Consider the following 22,235-nt stretch of genomic DNA (forward strand, 5'->3'; position numbering starts at 1 on the left):
CATAAACCCATAGATAGTGCTATGGCTTACAAGAACAATTTATCATGCTTAATGCGACCAATGGAGAAAGTATTCATAATGGCTTTAGAGGAAAGATACAAAAACATAACACAAGCAAATGATAAAGATAGTAATATTTTAAAGAACATTTGTAGAAAGGAAGACGTGTTTAGAAATAAAATGGTTTAGCCAAAGTTAAGACTAGACAGCCAACATAAAGGGAAGGTTTACGTTTACAGAAGAAGCACACCTAAATGAGACAGACATGTAGTAGTTGGGAAAACTCTTTTGAACTGATGGGAGGGATGTGGCAAATTTTACAAGGAGAAGAAAACGTGATTCCTGGTGTTTATTACGTTTGTGGACAGAATGTTTATTTCTTGCTGCCTGCTAACTGGGAAGGAATTTGTTATTTAGGTGTACTAATTTCTCAAATGTACAAAGCTTAGATGCATTAACTATGGCACCAGCGCTTAGAAATAAACGAAATCCAGAAACTAGAAATGGATTAGTGGGAGACATAGTTTGTGCAATCATTCCACCTGTAGGAGTCATAATAACATGACAAACAAATTAGAACGTCAGCTGCCGTTGTTGGCAAAATGGCAAAGAGCACATCTGGAGCTTTGCTTGTAGTTAATACTGAGTTAGTTGCTATACAGTCCATAGTTATTCAAGACTGACTTTCATTAGACGTTGTACTCACAGAAAAAGGTGGAGTCTACAAAGTGCTTAAATTAACTCACTGCTCATCGTATATACCTGATGAAAGTAAGGAAGTAGAAGGATTTGCAAGGAACATTTCAGACGTGGAACCTGAGTTACAAAAGCTGGAAGCACCTAGTGATTTTGGAACTTTTGGAAAAGGAGGTTATTACATTTGAAATTGGTTTTCAACGGGAGGAAAGGGTATATTGAAGGCGATTCTTATACCAATAACAAAATTGGTGCTTTGCTTGATTTTTCTATATGCCTTGTTTATGAGCTATAGACATATTTTCTGAAAAAGGGAAGAAAGAAAGCAGAGAAAGTTAGATGAAAGAGATTTAGGATTGAATGGCATAATGAATTATGATTACATGAAATCACTTAGATTTAGAATTCAAAAATGGAAATGACAAGACACAAATGATGATGAAGGTGCAGTCTGAAATGAACTCACATGCAGAATGAATGTATGTGATGGTTAAAGATAACTATCACTTGGGAGATTTCATAGAGTAGGAACATTTAGCTTAAATAAATCTAAAAATAAAGCTGAACGCTAGCTAGTGATTAACGTGAAACGACTTTGCAGAACTTGACAGGTACAAAAATGTGCCTCTAGCACCTTAGCTGCTATGGAACGTCCAGCTCCAGTGCTGGACGTTCCATTGCGCAGGTGCAGTTCGAACGTTCAACGGCCGACAGCAGCACAACGGAGGTAGTGGTGTCGTCGGCCGTTGATCGTGCGCAGCACCTAAGAGGTTAAAAGATGTGTAAAAATTAACATTCAGCTTGGTTATTTGCATCAAGCATTACTTTCTACTGTAATTTAATTTAATTAATTTCAGGCCTCATCCTTTTTCTATCTTTCATATTTTCTTTTGTTCAGTAATTAAATGTTTTTTAGAAATGCTAAACTATGCACAAATGTACTATTTTGAAAACCCCGAAATTGAGTTGCTAAAACTTGTCATTGCTGTAGAATATGCCAACTTTATTGACATTTATTTCTTCTTTTCTTAAGCTGCATGTTCTCATCGCATTTACTTTATTCACCATATATACAATGTTGAATGGTGACTAGTATATTCAAACATTTAATGCTTATATAGAAATGTGAACCTCATGACTTAATCAGGATGTTGTAGAGAAGGTCATTGTTATTCAATGGAATTTTGAATAGCTGATAGTTTAGAATTGCTGGAGTACTCATGAGAACTCAGACCAACAGTAATGAATACATAGATGTTTAGCAACTAACTGATACTTTTAGGTTGTGGTTTGTCGATAACATGAGTTTGCAGTACAAACGAAGGACTAAGTTGCAAACCATTGGACGCTTGCTTTATAGTGGCTTGAGACGATCTAACATCGAAATGGATTGATACATGTTTTGAAGTTTTATATGAGTGCATGATTCCTTGTTATATTACATACTCAGAGACACACAGAGAGCTTTTGCCATTGCCCTTTCTGAGATTCTCCTCACTCTCTTTCTTGGCAGCCACTCCTATATCCATGGGCTTTTGTGGTATTTATGAATTTTTGGGTGTAGCTACTGCCGCACCTGCTGCTCAGAAAGAGAGACTCAACTGAGTTTTCCTGAACTGCTCTTTATGAGAAGTTCAACTTTTCAAATGCTAAACAGATCTCAATCTTTCCAAGCACTCTTCATGGGTTCGATTCCAACCTGATTCTAACTTAATATAGAATAGGGACTGTTAGACCTGACACCTTTTGGCGTGGTTCTTCCCCCATCTTTTGCCTCTGACTCATGTGTTTTGATGCTGTGCTGGATTTCGTTTTTGCTGATTAAGATGCTTTGGACACTCTGCCACTGCTGATCAGTGTCAGAGTGTAAGTGCTCCCTCTGTAAATTGTGATATTGATTGGCATATTTGTATCACCACGAAGTCCCTAGTAAAGTGCACTGTGTGTGCCAGGGCTGGTGATGACAGATGCTACTAGTGGGCCTGCAGCGCAGATTGCGCCACCCACATGAGTAGCTTTAAAATAGTGACTCAGGCCTGCCAGCGCAGGGCCTGTGTGCAGTCAGTGGACTGCCCTGTCCCCCTGGCCAGTGTCTCCACTGGCTGGGCCTAACCCTTCCCTGTCTGTGCACATCAGCCACCCCTATGGAAGGCTCAAGGTACCCCCCTGGGCAGGGTGCAGTGTATAGCTAAGGTAGAGCATGTACTAGTGCAGGTCACATGCTCTGGTAGTGGGCAGCAGCCATTTTATGTGCTCACTGCTGTAAGGCTCTCTTGCTCCATAGAGTAACATGGAGGAGACTGGCCCCATGTGATACCAGCCTATCTTCCCATAGGAACAAGATGGGACATAAGTGAAAGATATCCCTGAACTCAGAATTTAATGACACATCTTTTAGTGAAGGGTGTTTTTAAATCCTGTGTTGGAGAATAGCACTTTTAGAAAGTGGCTGTTCTCTTGTCTAAACCTTTCTGTGTGCCTGGGTTTGTGGAATGCCTGCCTGGTCTGGATGTGACAGGGGGGGCTGCAGAGCCCCAGAGGAGAGGGTCGGAGCCAGCCCGGGGATGAAAGGGCACATCTGCCTGCCTGGGAGGTGGGAGGAAGGAATGCCTGATAAGTACTGGGCTGTGCCGGCCACCTCCCCCATGCTAGCTCCCTCCTGATGGTCAACTGACACCTCTGGCCCTGAAGCTGACGGGGAGAAGAAAACCAGAGACACCTCAGTGCTCCGCAACCCCCAGAACTGGTTTAGACTGGACCCAGGGCCTCCATGCACAAAGACTTCAAAGGACTTCAAAGACATTGAGGGGTATAAGGAAAGGACCCCTGACTACAGAAGTTTAGATTCTGAAATTCTGCAACCAAGAAGGAACCTCGGCTGGAAGGAGGACGGCTAGAGAACCAAAGGAAGATTGCCTTGCTGTGTGCTCTAAGGGCTGACCTGTTCTACTGTCTACCTGGAAGCTGAGGAGGAGAAAGGGACTTTGCTGTGTGCTGTGACCCTGCCTGCTTGCAACTGCCAAGACTTTGCGGTGTGCTGTGTCTACAATCTTGAATCCCCTGAGGAGGAGGAGGGAGGACGGGGAAAAAGGTAGAAAAACAGCCACTCTCAGGAGTGTGCAACAGGCTGTTCCGTGTTACCGACGCCGTGGGATGGGTAGGTTCTGACCAGCCATCCGCCTAGAGCATCCAGGGGACTCCCCGCCGCTCAGGCCTTCCCAGGGACAGTCGGTGGGGCCCGACCTTCATGGGTCTAGGGCTAGGACCATTGCAGTAGCACTGGCCGCCTTGACATACAGGTTGTATATGGAAGTTTCTTCGATTTGGGGGAGACTTCACACTAATTGATGAGCAACCATAGGTCCTGAAGAATCGCCATAACTGGCGTGAAACATGTTGACCACACCATAGGCGAGGGTCGAACGAAGCCACATCACCCTTATTGTTGTGCTCCGCTACCCCTCCCTTTATCAATTTTAATTAAGCAGTGAGCCACTTGATTAAAAATGTTCTAATGGACTCTACTGACTTACTTTTAACTTTCACTCACGCTCACAATCTCACCTCTTAGGTCCCTCACACGCATGCACCCATTGGCCAGGAATAGAAGAACTCCACCAAAAGAGTAACACTACGTGTTGCCCGGCAAGCATTGCACCGCCAGCTTGCCGCTGGAGCAGGAGGCCAATGATGACACGATACAGTTATTTGGACGGATGGCTTCTGTTGTCCAACCCTCTAATTGTGTGAGGCATCCTAATTCCGAAAAGGGTTTACTCAATTCCCTGTTGCACACTCCTGAGAGTGGCTGTTTTTCTACCTTTTTCCCCGTCCTCCCTCCTCCTCCTCAGGGGAACCTTGTACAATTGTTGTATATTGCTCATTGGACACGTACATTGGACCCCGGTAAATATCGTCCTCCACTGTCCCCCCTTTTGTATATTATTACAATCTTGAATCTCCAAGGGCCTGAAAAGAGCTGGCCCCCTGTCTGCAACCCAGGAACATAAAGGTTGCCCAAGGACCACAAGACCCTGCTGTGCCCCCTGAAGCTGCTGTGTGGCGAGGAGATCGTGAAATCCTGTAGGTTGCCCGATCAGTGCGTGGGCTGCTCTTTCATCTGCTTGAGAGCGCCGCGCTGACCCAGCCTGCTGAGGGGCCAAGATCGGCGTGTTCATCGACACGCGTGTGTGTGTGGCAGCCCGGAGACTTGTGGGCCTTCCCAGTGCTAGGCGCACTGAAAACGACTGTGAGCTGTGTCACCACCGCGGCCCGGGGGCCAGGAATACCCCCCCAAGATCGCCGATCGTTGGGGAGCTGAAGCGCCAAAGAACGAAGGCGCCGCGCTCCCATTGGTGGAGGGAGCCGAGCCCCCTCACTAACGCCGCGACGGGATTGGCCGTGCGGCGCAGCGTCATCAGTGGTGGTGGGCCGTGATTGGCCGAAGTTGCGGAGCGTCACGGCTTGACTGTCCCGGGAGCCGCTCTGTCATTGGCTGACTCCCGGGTGCACCAGAGGCTCGTCCAGACGCCGCGACCGGATTGGTCCCCGTCCTCAGGACCCAGGGAAGTGCTGCGCGATCACCGCCGGGCCCGGGAAGAAGCGACCTGCCCTCTCCGAGGGATCCCCCCCCCGAGTGTCTTCCGCCCCGGCCTGCCGTCCCAGCCTTTAAGCGCCTGGCCCGCTCCCCGCCGCTCGTTGGATTGTCGAGAGCAGGCGGGGGAGCAGGAGGGACCGGCCGGGGCCGTGGACGAGTGAGTTCTGGTCGGCGCAGGGCGCCTGGGGGCACACAGAAGAGCGTGGTGGAACCCGGGGAGGAAAAGAGCCCCCGGGCCTCGCGAGGAAGCGCACTTGCAGCGCTTAAAGGCCAAAAGTAAGATTACACGGGGCATTGTTTTCCTTGCTCGATTTTAGAGCGGATCGAATAGAAATCAGGGGCATTATTTTTAGACCCCTGATTTGAGAGACTTGAGACCATTTCCTTTTTCTGCTTTGATTCTGAGAACTGCCTATTTACAAGAACCATTAAGAATTAAGTGCAACCTTTAAGATAAAATGCTACATTTTCTAAAGAAGTGATTATCATGCAACTGCTTCATTTACATGCTGAAACTAGATAAAGCTATATATTTTTATAAAATATACTTACCTGTGTGGTCTCAGTTTGTGGTGGATTGGGGATTATTGTTGTGTTAAGTGCAAATGTTATCCACATTGCCTCTGTTTAGCCTAGACTGCTCGCGCCATGCTACCTAGAGGGTGAGCAGGGGTTATCTCAGAGGGCTATTCCGTCACCCTGACTGGAAGTGAGGGTCCCTACTTGGTCTAAGGTACTTACCTCTGCCAACTAAGGACCCCCGGTTCTAACAGGGACTAATTCCTTTATGGAATACGCTTGTCTATTTCATGCCTTTTATTGATTTTGAACCATGAATTTCTTGATATTTCTGTAAACTGATTCATCTGACTTACTAATTGAATAAAAGACAACAACAAATCTACTAAACTCTTAATGAAGAATAAAGGTTTTCAAACCTAACCTAAACTCTCATCATTGACTGAACTCATTAACTTTAATGATAATGCAATTTGAGATGTGTTTGAATTATGCTCCATTCTAAAATGGTGGCAAATATCCATTGGCTTGTAGAAGGGCGTGGAGTCAAAGACCACTATTGTAAGTGTTAGACCTGGTATTATTGGCGTGAGTCTCCCTTCCATTTTGTACTGATTGCCTCCTCTGTTTTTTATCTGTTTTGCTGGTTTAGATGCTTTGGGCACTGTGCCACTGCTATTCAGTGCCACAGTGCAAGTGCTCCCTATGTACTTTGATGTATTGATTAGTGACTCCATGATTGGGTGATTTGATTTACTTGTCAGACCCTAGTACAGTGCATCATGTATGTCCAGGGCTTGTAAATCAAATGCTGCTGGTGGGCTTGCAGCACTGGTTGTGCCACCCACAGAAGCACCTTCTAAAGTGTGTCTCAGGCCTGTGTGCAGTCTAGTACTGCTATGTCAACTTGGTAAGTGCACCCACTTCCCAGACCCTAAACCTAACCTTTACTTCATATCAGACACCCCTAAGTTAGGCTCAAGGGCAAGGTGCATTCTAAGTATGAGGTAGGACATGCCCTGGTGTGTGTGGCATGTCCTAATAGTGAATTACAGCCATTTTTGTTTTTCACTATTGCAAGGATAACTGTTCCCCATAGGGCAGAATGGGCAGTTTGATTACAACATCTTAAAATCCTAACTGACTCTGGCAACATGGTAGAAATTTGAATTTAGTATGCCTGTACTCAGAATGATAAAATGCATATTTTAGTAAAGTTGGTTTTAACATTCTGTGTTTGAAAATACCACTTTTAGAAAGTAGGTATGTTCTTGCCTAACTATCCAGCCTGCCTCTGCTAGCTTGTGTATTGTGTGTCTGGTTTTGTAAGTGACAGTGGCTGGGGGATTCCAGTAGACCAGATATCAGCACAAGGCTGAATAGACCTATCTGCATGCAGGTGGGTGGGAAGAGTAGCACCTAGGTCTGAATAGGGCTGTTTTTAACTCACAAGGAGCAATAGGGGTTCTATATGGATCAGGTCAATCCCCCATTCAATGATTCAAAACACAATATGACCTGACCCTACTTCAAGAACAGATTCACTTGGATTTCTACGTGTCTTTAGCTGCCACAATTTTGTGTGCTATGTTGGCAGTTATTCATATACTGTCTACCACCATGAATCCATGTTCAGCTTATTGTTCTGTTCCCTCCATGTGCCACCCAATATGTAGTACACACAAATGTTAATAGATCAAAATAATGAAAAAATGTGTGAGAAGGTATGGAGTGCCTCACGGAAGTAACACCATGGGAGTCTACTGGTAGGTTCTCACCAGTGGGCTCAGGTTCTCACCATTAGCACAGCCATATCAGAACAAAACAAACAAAGAAAGGTAATGTGCAGGTATAGTGAAAAGGTAGTGTACTCAGTGGTGAATATACTGGTAATGTGAGTGCTAGGATGTGTCTCCCTAGTGCTTGTAAAACCTGACCCCAAAAAAGGTGGAACCTGAGACTTTGAGACCACGTTATTTAAAATTAAAAACGAGCTAAACCTACACTAACTATTCCCCTTTTATTCTGTGCCGTGGGTTTGCTCACATTAAAAGGCACTCTGTTGCCTTCCATCTTCGTGGATGGACAACATGTTTCAGGTTTAGCTAGTTTTTAATTTTAAATAACGTGATCCCAAAGTCTCAGGTTCCACCTTATTTGGGGTCAGATTTTACAAGCACTAGGTAGACACATCCTAGCGCTCACATCACCAGTATCTTCACCACTGGTTTCACTACCTTTTCACTATGCCTTCCCTTACACAGAGGACAAGTACTATCTGTCGGCCCCTGAACAGATACATCAGGCACAGGGCCAAAGAGGTGGTCGTCACCAAGGGAGAAGGGCCCCACAACTGGACCTTCGAAAATACAAGCAGTGAAGAGGACGATTATAACAAACAGCCTTCCACTTCTTACCAGAGTAGGGTGAGATTTAACCCACAAGAAAGATCTAACGAAGACCTGGGAGCTCCGTTTCGTTCTTTTTTAGGGCAGCAACAAACGGACCAGAGAAGAGGTGTGGCGCCGCGGCCAGGGCGACTGACGCTGGAATCTGGGGATCAGGGTTCGATCCCCAGCTCTGGCGGCAGGTTAGCCCAGCACCATGCGACTCTGGGCAATAGCTTGCTTAATCTTCCCGACGGCCCCCAGCGCCTAGAGACCCTAACGGGTGATTGTGCGCTATAAAAATGTGGATTATTAGAGAGGGGGTGGGCGCAGAGGAAGGAACGGGCACATCACAACGCAAATCCAACATGGCAAGCTTTTTCCCCCAGAATTACTTGCAGTCGGGGCAGAATCCCATTATAACCACGAACAACATAGTGGTCAACCTGTCAGACCATCAATTGACAGAGGAGGAACTAGGGGTCTTAAACAAGGGTTTGGGCTTTGTTCCCACTCCCAGACATGACAGCTTCAAGTGCCGCAATGAGCTTAATGGACTCATGCGTAAAATCAAGCTTAAAACTTTTTTTGAGGGGAAAGAACAAGATGCCCCATCTATTTTTCCACCAACCTTCATCGCCCTTCCCAATTTTGCCCAACCAATAATATGGTGTGCCCCGAAGTCCAGGTATTTGAACAAAAAGTCTTGGAGGACATCATGAACCTGGAACATTCACACATGGGTCATATACATACCAACATGAGTAAGAGAGACTGGGAGGCTATTAAAAGTTTCCAAAACAATGTGCCAATAACCATCAAACCCGCTGATAAGGGTGGAGCTGTGGTGGTTATGAACACTGTGGATTACGAAGCAGAAATATCCAAACTCTTGGGGGTCCGTCAGAATTATCACCCTTTGGCACGTGACCCCACAGGTGAATTAAAAAAGCTTATCAACAAAATGGTGGCCGAAGCAAAAGAGAAGAAATGGTTGACCAGTAATCAAGCTGAGTTCCTAGTGAACACCACAACATGGGTACCAGCGTTTTATGTGGTGCCCAAAATCCATAAACAACGGCCTCCCCTGGGACGCACGATAGTTTCGGGCATCCAAATCGCTTTTAGAGCCGTTATCAGATTTTTTTCCTGAGGGAATGTGTTATTTCACAACCCTCTTACATACAAGATACCACCGATGTCTTAAACATCTTGGACACCATGGACTTTGACCCGGAACAGCAATTTCTGGTCACCATTGATGTCGAGTCCCTGTACACCAGCATTCCCCAGGAAGCCACATTGGGGGAAGCAGAGCGGGCCCTGGGGAATTGCGATGGTTCTAGGATGACCCTCAATTGTTTGTCCTACAATGTATGGAAATAGCCCTCACAAGGAACTTTTTTGCATTAAAGGGCCAACTGTACCTACAGGTGTCGGGCACTTCGATGGGGGCAACTTTTGCCCCCAGTCTGGCCTGCATCTATGTGGGCCAGTTTGAGACTAATTATGTCTATCATTCTATGAAACCCTTCCAGACCAACATTGGTCTCTGGAAGAGGTTCATAGATGATATTCTATGTATTTGGAATGGCATAAGACCTTATAAAGTTCCTGAATTGGTTGAATCATTTGGACCCCAGTCTTATATTTACTTGGACCTACAGCAAGAAATCAGCGGTCTATCTGGATCTGGACATCTATACAGAGAAAAAAAAAACTCATGATGAATGTTCATCAGAAACCCACGGACAAGAAATCTTTATTACATTACAGGTCATATCATCCTCGCGCACTCCGCGACAATTTGCTGGTGGGTCAATTCCTGCGGTATCGCAGGAACTGCTCTCAGGTAGAGATATTTGCAGAACAATCAGAAGAACTGGCAACTAAATTGGAACAGAGGGCGTATCCTTCCAAGGTGATCAGACAGGCCAAGAAAAGGGCGATTAAGACCCCAAGAGCAGCCCTCCTAGAAAGGAACAGGCCAGACAAAGGTGAATGTATACCGGTGGTCACAACTTTCGACCGACTTTCAACCAAAATTCGTGGGATCATAAGGAAACACTGGCATATACAGAACACAGCCAATATGAAAATGCCACCCCGAGGTTCTCTTTTTAAGCGCTCCTCTAATTTACGAGACAAGTTGGTCCATACCCGCACCATTACAAACACCAGGGAAACGGGAATACCTACAATCAATCAATCAATCAATCATGGACATTTATATAGCGCACTACTTACCCGGAGGGTCTCAAGGCGCTTTGGGGGGGGGGGTGCTGCTACTGCTCGAACAGCCAGGTCTTGAGCTTCTTCCTGAAGGAAAGGTGGTCTTGGGTCAGGCGCAGGTCGGTTGGGAGGGAGTTCCAGGTCTTGGCGGCCAGGTGGGAGAAGGACCTTCCTCCTGTTGTCGATCTTCGGATGCGGGGTACGGCGGCGAGGGCGTGACTGGCTGATCGGAGGTGGCGTTTGGGAGCGTAGAAGTTGATGCGGTTGTTGAGGTAGCTCGGGCCTTGGTCGTGTAGGGCTTTGTGTGCGTGGGTGAGGAGACGGAAGGTGATTCTTTTGTTGACGGGGAGCCAGTGCAGGTCTCTCAGATGTCCGGAGATGTGGCTGCGTCGGGGGATGTCGAGGATGAGTCTGGCTGAGGCGTTCTGGATCCGCTGGAGTCTCTTCTGGAGCTTGGCGGTGGTTCCGGCGTAGAGGGCGTTGCCGTAGTCCAGTCGGCTGGTGACGAGGGCCTGGGTGACCGTCTTCCTGGTCTCGGTGGGGATCCACCGGAAGATCTTTCGTAGCATGCGCAGGATGTGGAAGCATGACGAGGAGACGGCGTTGACTTGCCTGGTCATGGAGAGGGAGGAGTCCAGGATGAAGCCCAGGTTGCGTGCGTGGTCTGTCGGTGTGGGTGCGGAGCCCAGGGCGGGGGGCCACCAGGAGTCGTCCCAGGCGGAGGGCGAGGAGCCCAGGATGAGGACTTCCGTCTTGTCTGAGTTCAGTTTCAGGCGGCTGGTCGTCATCCATTCGGCTACAGCTTTCATCCCTTCGTGAAGGTTGGCTCTGGAAGCGGCGGGGTCGTTGGTCAGTGAGAGGATCAGCTGGGTGTCGTCGGCGTAGGAGATGATGTTCAGGTTGTGTTGGCGATGGGCGCGAGGGGGCTCATGTAGACGTTGAAGAGGGTGGGGCTCAGCGAGGATCCTTGAGGGACGCCGCAGATGACTTCGGTGGCCTCTGACTTGTACGGTGGTAGACAGACTCTCTGTGTTCTTCCGTCGAGGAAGGAGACGATCCATTCCAGTGCCTTCTCTTGAATTCCGACGTTGCTGAGGCGTTGCACTAGGGTGCGGTGGCAGACCGTGTCGAATGCGGCGGAGAGGTCTAGGAGGATGAGGGCCGCTGTTTCTCCGTTGTCCATCAGGGCTCGGATGTCATCGGTGGCAGCGATGAGGGCGGTCTCGGTGCTGTGGTTGGCTCGGAAGCCAGACTGTGAAGGGTCGAGGGATCCGTTCGTCTCGAGGAAGGCGGCCAGCTGTTTGTTGACGGTCTTCTCGATGACTTTGGCTGGAAACGGGAGGAGCGAGATGGGGCGGTAGTTCTTGAGTTCGGTGGGGTCCGCTGTTGGTTTCTTTAGTAGAGCGCTGAGTTCGGCGTGCTTCCAGCTCTCCGGGAAGGTGGCGGTGTCGAAGGAGGTGTTGATGATGTCCCGCAGGTGGGGTGCGATGACAGTGTCGGCCTTGTTGAAGACGTGGTGAGGGCAGGGGTCGGTCGGAGATCCGGAGTGGATGGAGTTCATCATGCGGACGATGTCATCGGTGCTGATCGGAGTCCAGGCGCGGAGGTTGGTGGTGGGTGGCGTTGCTGCGGTCGTTGTGTGCGATGGTTGACTGCTGAAGCTGTTGTGTATGTCCGCGATCTTGTTGTGGAAGTAGGAGGCGAGGGAGTTGCAGAGGTCTTGCGATGGGGTGATGTCGTTGTTTCATGCGTTGGGGTTGGAGAGCTCTTTCACGATGTTGAAGAGTTCCTTGCAGTTGTGTGCGTTGTTGTCCAGTCGGTCCTTGAATGCAGTTTTCTTGGTGGCGCGGATCAGTTGGTGGTGCTTCCGGGTGGCCAGCTTGAGGGTGGTCATGTTGTCCGGTGTTGGTTCCCTTCTCCAGGCCTTTTCGAGGGCTCGGCAGTTCTTCTTGGAGCTCTTGAGTTCGTCGGTGAACCATGGGGCTCTCTTGCTGCCGGGTCTGCTGGGCGGGGTCCTCAGAGGGGCGAGTTCGTCCGCGCAGTTGCTGATGTATTGCGACTTATATAGCGCACGTATCACCCGAAGGTATCAAGGCGCTTGCTTAGGGAACCCGTCCTGGTATTCCCCTGTGAGATACCCCGGCAGGGTATCCACAAGGTGAAAGCCAGGCATCCCGCCGCGAGGGGCCGTAGTGGAGATTAAGCAAGCTATTGCCCAGAGTCGCAGAGTGTGACCCCGTGAGTCGAGTAGGCACCGGAGCGAGAATTGTGGAGTCCGTGGAATTTTTAGCCCGAGACCCGCCGAGGCGGGGAATCGAACCCTGGTCCACGGCCGATCTCAGCTTCCGGGTCTGCCGCCTCTAACCACTGAGCCACCCTTCTCCAATCCACTTCGTGAGGTTGTCGGCGGCCTGGCTGGGGTTCGCTGAGCTGGCGGGAGGGTGCTGACTCAGGGAAGCGGCGAGCTGGTCGGCTGTAATCTTGTTCCAGCTTCTTCGGGCAACCTGTTGCTGGTGGTGGTGGGTCGTCGTTCTTCTGAAGGTGAAGTGGACGCAGCTGTGGTCCGTCCAGTGGAGTCCTGTGGCGTGGCTGAAGGCGATGTCTTTGCTTGATGAGAAGACGGCGTCGAGTGTGTGTCCGGCGAGGTGGGTGGGGGTGGTCACCAGTTGCTTGAGTCCCAGGTTTGCGAGGTTTTCCAGCACGGTGGTGGTGTTGCGGTCGTCGTTGTTCTCCAGGTGGAAGTTGAGGTCCCCGAGGAGGACGTAGTCGGCTGAGTGGAGGGCGAGCGGGCTGATGAAGTCGGCGATGTCCTCGCTGAATTGTGTGCGTGGTCCCGGGGGTCTGTAGATGAGGGTGCCTCTGAGGGTGGTCTTGGGGTTGACGTGGATCTGGAAGTGCAGGTGTTCAGCGGGTGCGATGGTGTCGTCGGTGTTGGTCGTGATGCGGATGGTGTTCCTGTGGATGATGGCGATGCCTCCTCCTGTGTTGTTGACGCGGTCTCTCCGGATGATCTTGTAGCCGTCCGGGATGGCGATGGCGATGTCGGGTGCTGAGGAGGCGTTCATCCAGGTTTCCGTGAGGAAGGCGACGTCTGGGTCTGTGGTGTCGAGCAGGTTCCAGAGCTCGACGGCGTGTCTGTGGACGGAGCGGGTGTTGAGCAGGATGCACTTCAGGTGGCTGCTGCTGGAGTTCGGCTTGGTGGGTGCTGGTGCAGTGCAGGTCCGGGTGCAGGAGAACTTGCAGGACTGGCAGATGAAGGGTCCGTGGGTGCGTCTCGGGGTGGCTCGGTAGCATCCAGGGGTTCGGCCGGCGTTGAGGGTGGCGGCGTCGTATGTCCGTCGGGTCGTCTTCTGTCGGTGGGGGCCAGGGGTCCTGGCACTGGGCGCGGTCCAGGCGCGGACGGGCGCAGACGGGCTTACCTTTGGCGCGCCTTCGGCGCTCAATCGGTGCTCCCGCTGCGCGCGTCCGCTGCGCGGTCGCTGAGGGGGCGTCATAAGAGGGGAGCAGGGAGGGCGGGTCCGCCGGGAGGCGGGAAGGGGTTAACCAATCGTGTGGCGGGGGGGCGGGGGCCGCAGGCAGGAGGCGCGGGAACGGGTCCGGCAGAGCGGGCGGCCCAGCGGCGGCTGGGGCGCTGCTGGCGGCGTCGGCGAAGGCTCTCGGCAGGTAAGCAGGGCAGCAGTGGCAGGCGTAGAGGAGCAGGGGGGCGACCAGGCCAGAGGCGCAGTGGTCGCTCCCTAGAGGCAGGCGAGGTCCCCTTAAGAGGGGAGCAGGGAGGGCGGGTCCGCCGGGAGGCGGGAAGGGGTTAACCAATCGTGTGGCGGGGGGGCGGGGGCCGCAGGCAGGAGGCGCGGGAACGGGTCCGGCAGAGCGGGCGGCCCAGCGGCGGCTGGGGCGCTGCTGGCGGCGTCGGTGAAGGCTCTCGGCAGGTAAGCAGGGCAGCAGTGGCAGGCGTAGAGGAGCAGGGGGGCGACCAGGCCAGAGGCGCAGTGGTCGCTCCCTAGAGGCAGGCGAGGTCCCCTTAAGAGGGGAGCAGGGAGGGCGGGTCCGCCGGGAGGCGGGAAGGGGTTACCCAATCGTGTGGCGGGGGGGGCGGGGGCCGCAGGCAGGAGGCGCGGGAACGGGTCCGGCAGAGCGGGCGGCCCAGCGGCGGCTGGGGCGCTGCTGGCGGCGTCGGCGAAGGCTCTCGGCAGGTAAGCAGGGCAGCAGTGGCAGGCGTAGAGGAGCAGGGGGGCGACCAGGCCAGAGGCGCAGTGGACATTACATTACAGGACATTACCCATGCGGGGGATGCTTAGTATGCGAGCTAACAGAACCCTCCAAGAATGTGACACTGACTAACGGGAAGATCTGGCATTTAAACAGATTTAGTAAGTGCAACACAGTCAATGTCATATATAGGCTGACATGTCCATGTGGACTTCAATATATCGGTCTCACCACACGGAAGGTGAAAGTAAGAATACAGGAACATTTGAGCACCCTGAAAGCAGGGAAATTGTCAACCAAGTTAGTGCAACACTTCTCTGAACAGAAACACCATTACAAGAGCATTGAGTGGGTGGTCCTGGAAAAAGTGGTAGGAGACAGATACAATATGGAGTTAAGACTAGCCACCAAAGAGGCACGTTGTATCTGTCAAGAGGGGGTGGACCATCGAGGCCTGAACGATGTTATTGAGTGGAACCGCATTGGTACATAAATCTATACATCCCCATAGTTGAGAAGTAATAGCAATGACATAGTCAGAATGAATACACCCCTTGACATGATGTTATGTGAGCTGTTTGACAGGATCTTTGGTGTCTCTGATGGTGATCATGCTTAAATACATATAGGACAGATTACACATAGTAGACATCTGTCAATATGAACATTCTTGTCCACACTCATAAGGTACACTTTGATAGCCTTTTCATCCTCCACTACATGTGTAATGGTGATTAACATTTTAACTGCAGTTTTCAGCCGGGGGGGGGGGGGGGGGGGGGACTACACTGTGCCCACAATAAACCAATATGGTTGAAATGGATAGTATACACTAGTCCGTATTAGGCATCATTATACACAGCGGTTACATACATTCAGGCGCTGTTAGGATGTCTATGAGAAAACTAATTAAGATGGCAGTGTATACATAGCTCGAAAAAGTTCTAACCAGAATAACATTAGTAGGTAATACACATTAATGAAAACTGTGCATAGTAGATCAATGAAAACTATGCAAAGAACGAGACACAATAACGACAACGCCAGCACGTCTCTCATTTTCCGAATGTCTCTCTCTGAACTGGCAACGGAAACTGCGTAAATCTCGACATTATGGGTTGAAAACCTCAAAATAATGGGGACTAATCCACCAGGTGGATATTATTACCATGTGGACAAGGAATAGGGCATATCTTGGCAATGCTTTTACTTCCTCTGCAGGCTGACAGAAAGCAGTACTGGGATTGGACCGCTAGAGTGATAAAGAAGGGAGTCACCAGTATGCCAAAGTGGGGCATTAAAGCGGTAAACATGCAAAGGCTGTTCGTGTGGCCAATGGGCAAGGGAATAGGTTTCAATATCCCAATATGTTGTACTGACGATGTGTTGTCTGTGTTTTTAAACATGTTCCCTGGGTAACTACTCACATATGAAATGAATGCAGTGTGGTGAAAACTGACCCTCACCCTGAAGAAATTGCCTAAATAAAACCCATGGCAATGAAACATGTTGGCCCTCTACGGAGATAGATGGCAACAGTGTCTTTTAATGCGAGCAAACCCAAGGCACAGAATAAAAGGGGAATAGCTAGTGTAGGCTTAGCTAGTTTTTAATTTCAAATAACGTACCAAAGTCTCAGGTTCCACCTTATTTGGGGTCAGATTTTACAAGCACTAGGAAGACACATCCTTGCGCTCACATTACCAGTATCTTCACCACTGGTTTCACTACCTTTTCACTATACCTGCACATTATCTTTGTTTTGTTCTGGTATGGCTGTGCTAATGATGAGAACCTGAGCCCACTGGTGAGATCCTACCAGTTGACTCCCATGGTGTTATTTCCGTGAGGCACTCCATACCTTCTCACGCATTTTTTCATTATTTTTTATCTATTAACATTTGTGTTGCACTACACTTTGGGTGGCACATGGAGGGAACAGAACAATAAACTGAACAGGGATTCATGGTGGTAGACAGTATATGAATAACTGCCAACATAGCAAACAAAATTGTGGGAGCTAAAGAAACGTAGAAATCCAAGTGAATCTGTTCTTGAAGTAGGGTCAGGTCATATTGTGTTCTGAATAGGGCTGTGCCTGCCTTCCACAATGCTGGTTCAACCGCCTGTGGTGTATCTGATGACCCTGGCCCACCCTGCCAAAGGAAAGCAGGGGTCATTTAAAGAAAGTGCTCCAGGACTGCACAGAACTGGTTTGGACTGGGTACAGGACCATCTGCAGTCAGAGGACAAAGGATATGGTAGTATAAATATGGGGACCCAGATCCCAAGACTTTAGATCACTTCTTGAATAATAAGGTGAACCTCTGCCAAGAAGAAGAACCAAGGAAGCTGTAGGAGTGGTACAGCCCCCCTACCAGTATGCTGTGTTGCTGGGTTGGCCTACAGTGGTGTCTTCAGTGCCAAGGAGAGGAGAAGTAACTTTTAAAGAACTTTCATCATCTTGCATAATATTAGTCCAAGGGCTTGAACTTGTGCTTGCCTCCTGCTGAAGTCTCAGGGACAAAAGACTTCACCACCAGCTCCCCTCTGAATTTGGGATTTCTGTCTGCAGAAGCCTGCGTATCGCTGGGAGCTGGAAGCGCGACTCAACGAGAAGAAACGTGTTGCAGCTGTTGCCATAGTATCGCCGGAGAAGTGTGTCGCCACCATAGTGGTCGCCGCCGCATCACCAGAGAAGCATGCCTTCCTCAAAGCTGTTACCCGACGCATCACCGGAGAAGCGTGTCGCAGCCCCAGAGGTCGCCGTCGCATCACCGGAGAAGCGTGTCGCAGGGCCTGTCGCAGCTCCAAAGTTACAGAGTTCACTGCAAGGCCGCCTGGCATGCACGCATCATCTTCAAGTCATCGCATCAAGGGTGCCATCTTAACGCATCGCACCGGATTGTCACATTGCATCGAGGTGCCATATTGCTGCATCGTAACCGGGCCACAGTACCAGAATCTACGCATCACCTCCTCTCCGGTAAGGACCAAGACGCATCCCCTACTCTGCAAAAGCATTGAGGCACAACGTATCGTCTCCCCCGAAGAAAGGAACCGACGCATCTCCAACTCTGCAAGCCTTTTTGTTTGTTTTGCGTTAAGCATCCAGGTACTTTTGTGACAACTGTCTCGCATTTATCATCAACTTGAACTAAGTGACTTCTACCATCTTTAAGTCTATTTTAAGTACAGTATTATGGATTTTTGTCGTTTGTGGTCTTGTGTAAAGTCTAAATAAAGACTATTTTTATAAAACCTGTGTTGTGTCCATCTGTAGTGTTTTCACTGTATTACTGTGTGTGTTCACAAATGCCTAACACACTGCCTCCGAGATAAGCCTGTCTGCTCGTGCCAAGCTACCAAGGGGGTGAGCAGGGGTTATCCAGTAGTGTAATCCCCTTTCCCTGACTTAGAAGCAAGGGTCCCTATTTGATCAAATGAGTATACCAATGCCAACTAGTAACCCCCAGTTTTAACAGTAAGTTACAGGTTGAACTGATAATTTAAAATCAGCTTGAGCTCCAATAGTCACAGGTCCAAGCAAGGGGTGGCATCAATCCAGAAAAGCAATTATAATAGTTTATTTCTGATCACCGACAGAGTCAATAAAAATAAGTTTCAATGTAGTGTAATTAGATGCTGCAGATGATTTGATTTTAATTAATAAAGCAAGACGTATGCCCGAAGGAGTCTTGGTGCTGTATATCTGTCATGGATCCTCTACACCAGGCCTAGTCAGAAATTAAAATGACAGTAAAACGCCTGGCTTTCAACTGTTTCTGAAATGTCTGCAGATTGGATCATAATCTCAGGTTTGAATTCCAGAGCTTCGAGGTATGATACACAAAACCTCTGCTGCCCCAAGAGGCTCTATAAATCCTTGGTACCACTACTTTCTTTGACCCGCAGATTGCACAGATAAGATTTATGGGCTGTGAGCTTTACAGTCTACCCTTTTCTTAAAAGGGAGCCAGTGAAGTTCAGCCACAGTGTGCTGAGACGGAATCAAACTTCTTAATACTATAGAGCAACCAAGCTGCTGCATTCTGAATCCTTTGCAGTTTTGTAACAGTCCTTGCTGCATGCCCAAATAAAAGACATTAAAGTAGTCCAGTCTTGAAAAAAACTAGAGTAAGAACAGTCTTCCTGAGAATGCATAGTATGAAGGGAATAACCTTCTTTAAGATTTTTAACCCAAAGAAGCATGACATAAGCTGGTTGGTCTGCTCTACAAAGGTAAGTTTGGAATCAAACATAATTCCCATATTTCATACTGATGGAACAAGAGTGGGCAAAACACCCAGGTCTTGAGGCCACCAGGTGTTGTCCCAAAAGGAGATCTTTACCAAAGATTAGCACGTCTGTCATATTGGAATTAAACTTAGGACAGTAGGTGATCATCCAATTCATTACAGCTCTCATGTAGCAGTGAAATCATGTCATTGGTGATAGATACCACTATTTGGGTATCATCAGCATGGGATATAGTAGAGAAGCCAAAAGTTCTTATCGATTTAGCTAAAGGAATCTTGCACTTTATACAAATGTTTTCTAGTGTCAGATTGCCGTCTGTCTTTTATGGCCAAAAATTGGCCGAATAAATATTAATTGATGAGGATGATGATGATGATGATGAGCTTGGGAAAATCAAGCATGTGTCCTGCAGTATGTGGCCGAGTGGTATTCAGTAGTTTCAGGTCAAAACCCTTCATGTAATCAATGAGTGTTTTTGCATCTTTATTGAATGTGTCTTCCAAATGAAGACTGAAATCCCTTATTATTGAAAAATTAGAATAATGTGTAATAGTATCAAGAAAATCACTAATCGCTTTCGGTTTAGAACCTGGAGGTCTATAAATCAATAGACTATAAAACCTTGAATGATTATCAAACTTACAATTGAAAATATAGTGCTTCACAATCAGCTAAATTAACCTGTTCACATGGTTTCATAACAATCGGTATAAATTATAGCTAACCCCTCCTCCATGATGATGTGCTTTCAGCTGCCTGACTCTCGAAGGCCTGGCACAGAGAAAGCTAGAAGCTGTACCCCCTTCTTCTTCTATGTCCGTGGTATTTCCAGCATTTTGCACAAATATTAGGCATGATGACAACTAAACGAGTGGTTTGGTAGCAGTAGCAATGGAGGATAGAAGGCCATGAGATATGGCATTGGCTTGGAGGGCCAGGCATAGAAAAATCCCTTGGCTGCAGCCATGAGAATGTACTCTCATGGGTTTGGCACAAATGCAGGGTGTGCAAAAAATAAATAAATAAATAAATAAATAAATAAAAAAAGTTAAACGACACTAGTCAGTAAAATAAAAACACATCAGCTTACCAGTGTTCACACTGAAGAAGACTTTTTTTTAGGTGGATGTGCACAAGCAATAATGTCATCACTCACAGTAAAGAGCAAACGGCTGAAGTAGGTCGACCCTTAGCACCAGATTGCATTTTGACCTCGTTGGGAGCAAAATGTGAATGACAGTTGAACAGATAAAGAGGGATGGCCAGAAACTCTATGTATGTACATAGGTACTTTTTTTTATTACGAGTGTTTCAGAAAACAGGAGGCTGGCAAGATAGCTAAAGGGATCTTCAGGTCTTACCTGAAAAGGCATCGAGACTTTAGGAAAACAAGCATTTGCAATGCAATCGGTCTCGCCTTTGGGACCTTATATGTATTTAGCTATGCAGCACATTAGCCTGGGTACTGAAACATCCACTGTTCTTTAACATGGAGGGAAAGTAAGCACCAAACTGCGTGGTACGCCAGGTATGGGAACACATGGAGAGAAATGTTGCCTTTCAGTGGTAAATGGTACAGTCCAACGCTCTGTTTTTAATATAAAATCAGGGCCTTCGGTGGTACCAGCCGGGAGCGCCACCACCGAGAGGCGCAGCAGGACAGAGCGCCGCTCGGTACAGGCCTAGGAGCCCAACCCACGGCTTGGAGAGCATCACTGCAAGGCATCAGGAAGCATGGACACTCTGGCTCTCGCCACCATAGAGTTTTCCTGCCGCTCTAGCCCAACAACACAGACTGTGTGACTCGCACCGAGACCGAAATGAAGCCCTCCCACCCCCGCTCAGTGTGATGAAGTGGTCTTGACTGAATGGGGCCCTCTGGAGCGTTATATCCCCCCCCCCCTCCTATGCGCAGCTTGAGCTGTTAAATTCCTGGTGCCTTGTTGCACATACCAACAATTACTATGCACTTTTTCACGAAGAACAAGATTTATACGTTTTCATGCAACCATACTAACTTTGACTGTACATATTGTGTTCGTATATATTATTTACATGCTGTATCTTTTTAATCTTATCTTTTAAAATCTCGTATTATTAACTCTAAATAAAGTGAGTTTCAATTGCAGTCTTGTGCTCAGAATGTGATTCCGACAGTCGCATACTTCCTGGATCTCGGTCTATCCGGACAACATTTTAAAATATCCTACCTAAAGCCAGGGACTGCAGAGGCCTTGGAATAGATTAAGGAGAACCAGTTAGGGGTGGGTGTGAACTCATTCAGCAATGTTTAAAAAAAAAAAAAAGTTTTATATAGCGCTAGCATAACCCGTAGGTATCAACGCGCTTTACATACACACCGTTTTACCTCATCAGTAGCTGCAATACTCGGATAGTACCAGCTTTACATGCTAAATTTACTCAGTGAAAAAGTGCGGCATTACACACGTCGTAATCCATATTCAGAGCGCAAACTCTCGTTTGCTCAGGGTTCCAAATTGGTTGTAACGAGGCAGATGTCGGACTGTATTCAAAACCCACTGAGATTAAACCCACAAGCAACAAAAAAACGAGCGAGTGCCTTCCTCGCGGCATATTTAAATTAGGGAGGGAGCCCACCCCTCGTGTGCCTTTAATTCACCACCGCAGCCCAGGAGTTTGTTCAAGTCCCCGCCGGGCTGCCTGCGACGACCCGGAAGCGGTTGGGCAGCCGGCCAATCCCATCGCGGCCCCAACCGGAAGTCCTGCCCCATCGCGGCGAGAGAGGGAGAGAGAAACTACTGCCCGAGGAGCCACGAAGGCTCCTGATTGAGTCCCGGTCCAGAGATGGGGGACCGGGTGAAGAGCGGCCGGGCGAATGGGGAAGGCGGAGATGGGGGACCGAAGGAAGAGCGGCCGGGCGCATGGGGAAGGCGGGGCTCTCATGTGGTGAGAGAGCCCCGCAAAGCGCTACCGCCGCCCGAGAGGCAGAACCGCCACCGAGCACCGCCAGAACCAGTGAGTGTGTTGAGGGAGAGGAGAGGTGTGTGTCTGTTTGAGTGTGTGTGTGTGCGCGTGTGTCTGTTTAAGGGGGGGTGCGTGTGTGTATGCAGTGTGTGTACGGCTGTGTATGTGCGCATGCGTGAGTGAGCCTTTGTTTGCGAATGGGAATATGAGGCACGGCGACGTGCGCGCTCCCGAGGTTAAATCTCGGCCAGGAGAAGCGCGTGGAACTCTGCTGTCCACATTCCCCCAAAAGTAACTACATAAGTTGTCTCGCCATAGACAGCAAAGCTTCGCTTTGCTTTCGTCTAGGCGAGACCTAAAAATGTGTGCTATTAACCAAAGGGCATATTAAA

Source organism: Lissotriton helveticus, chromosome 8 (assembly GCF_964261635.1).
Source record: "Lissotriton helveticus chromosome 8, aLisHel1.1, whole genome shotgun sequence".
Lineage (NCBI taxonomy): Eukaryota > Metazoa > Chordata > Amphibia > Caudata > Salamandridae > Lissotriton > Lissotriton helveticus.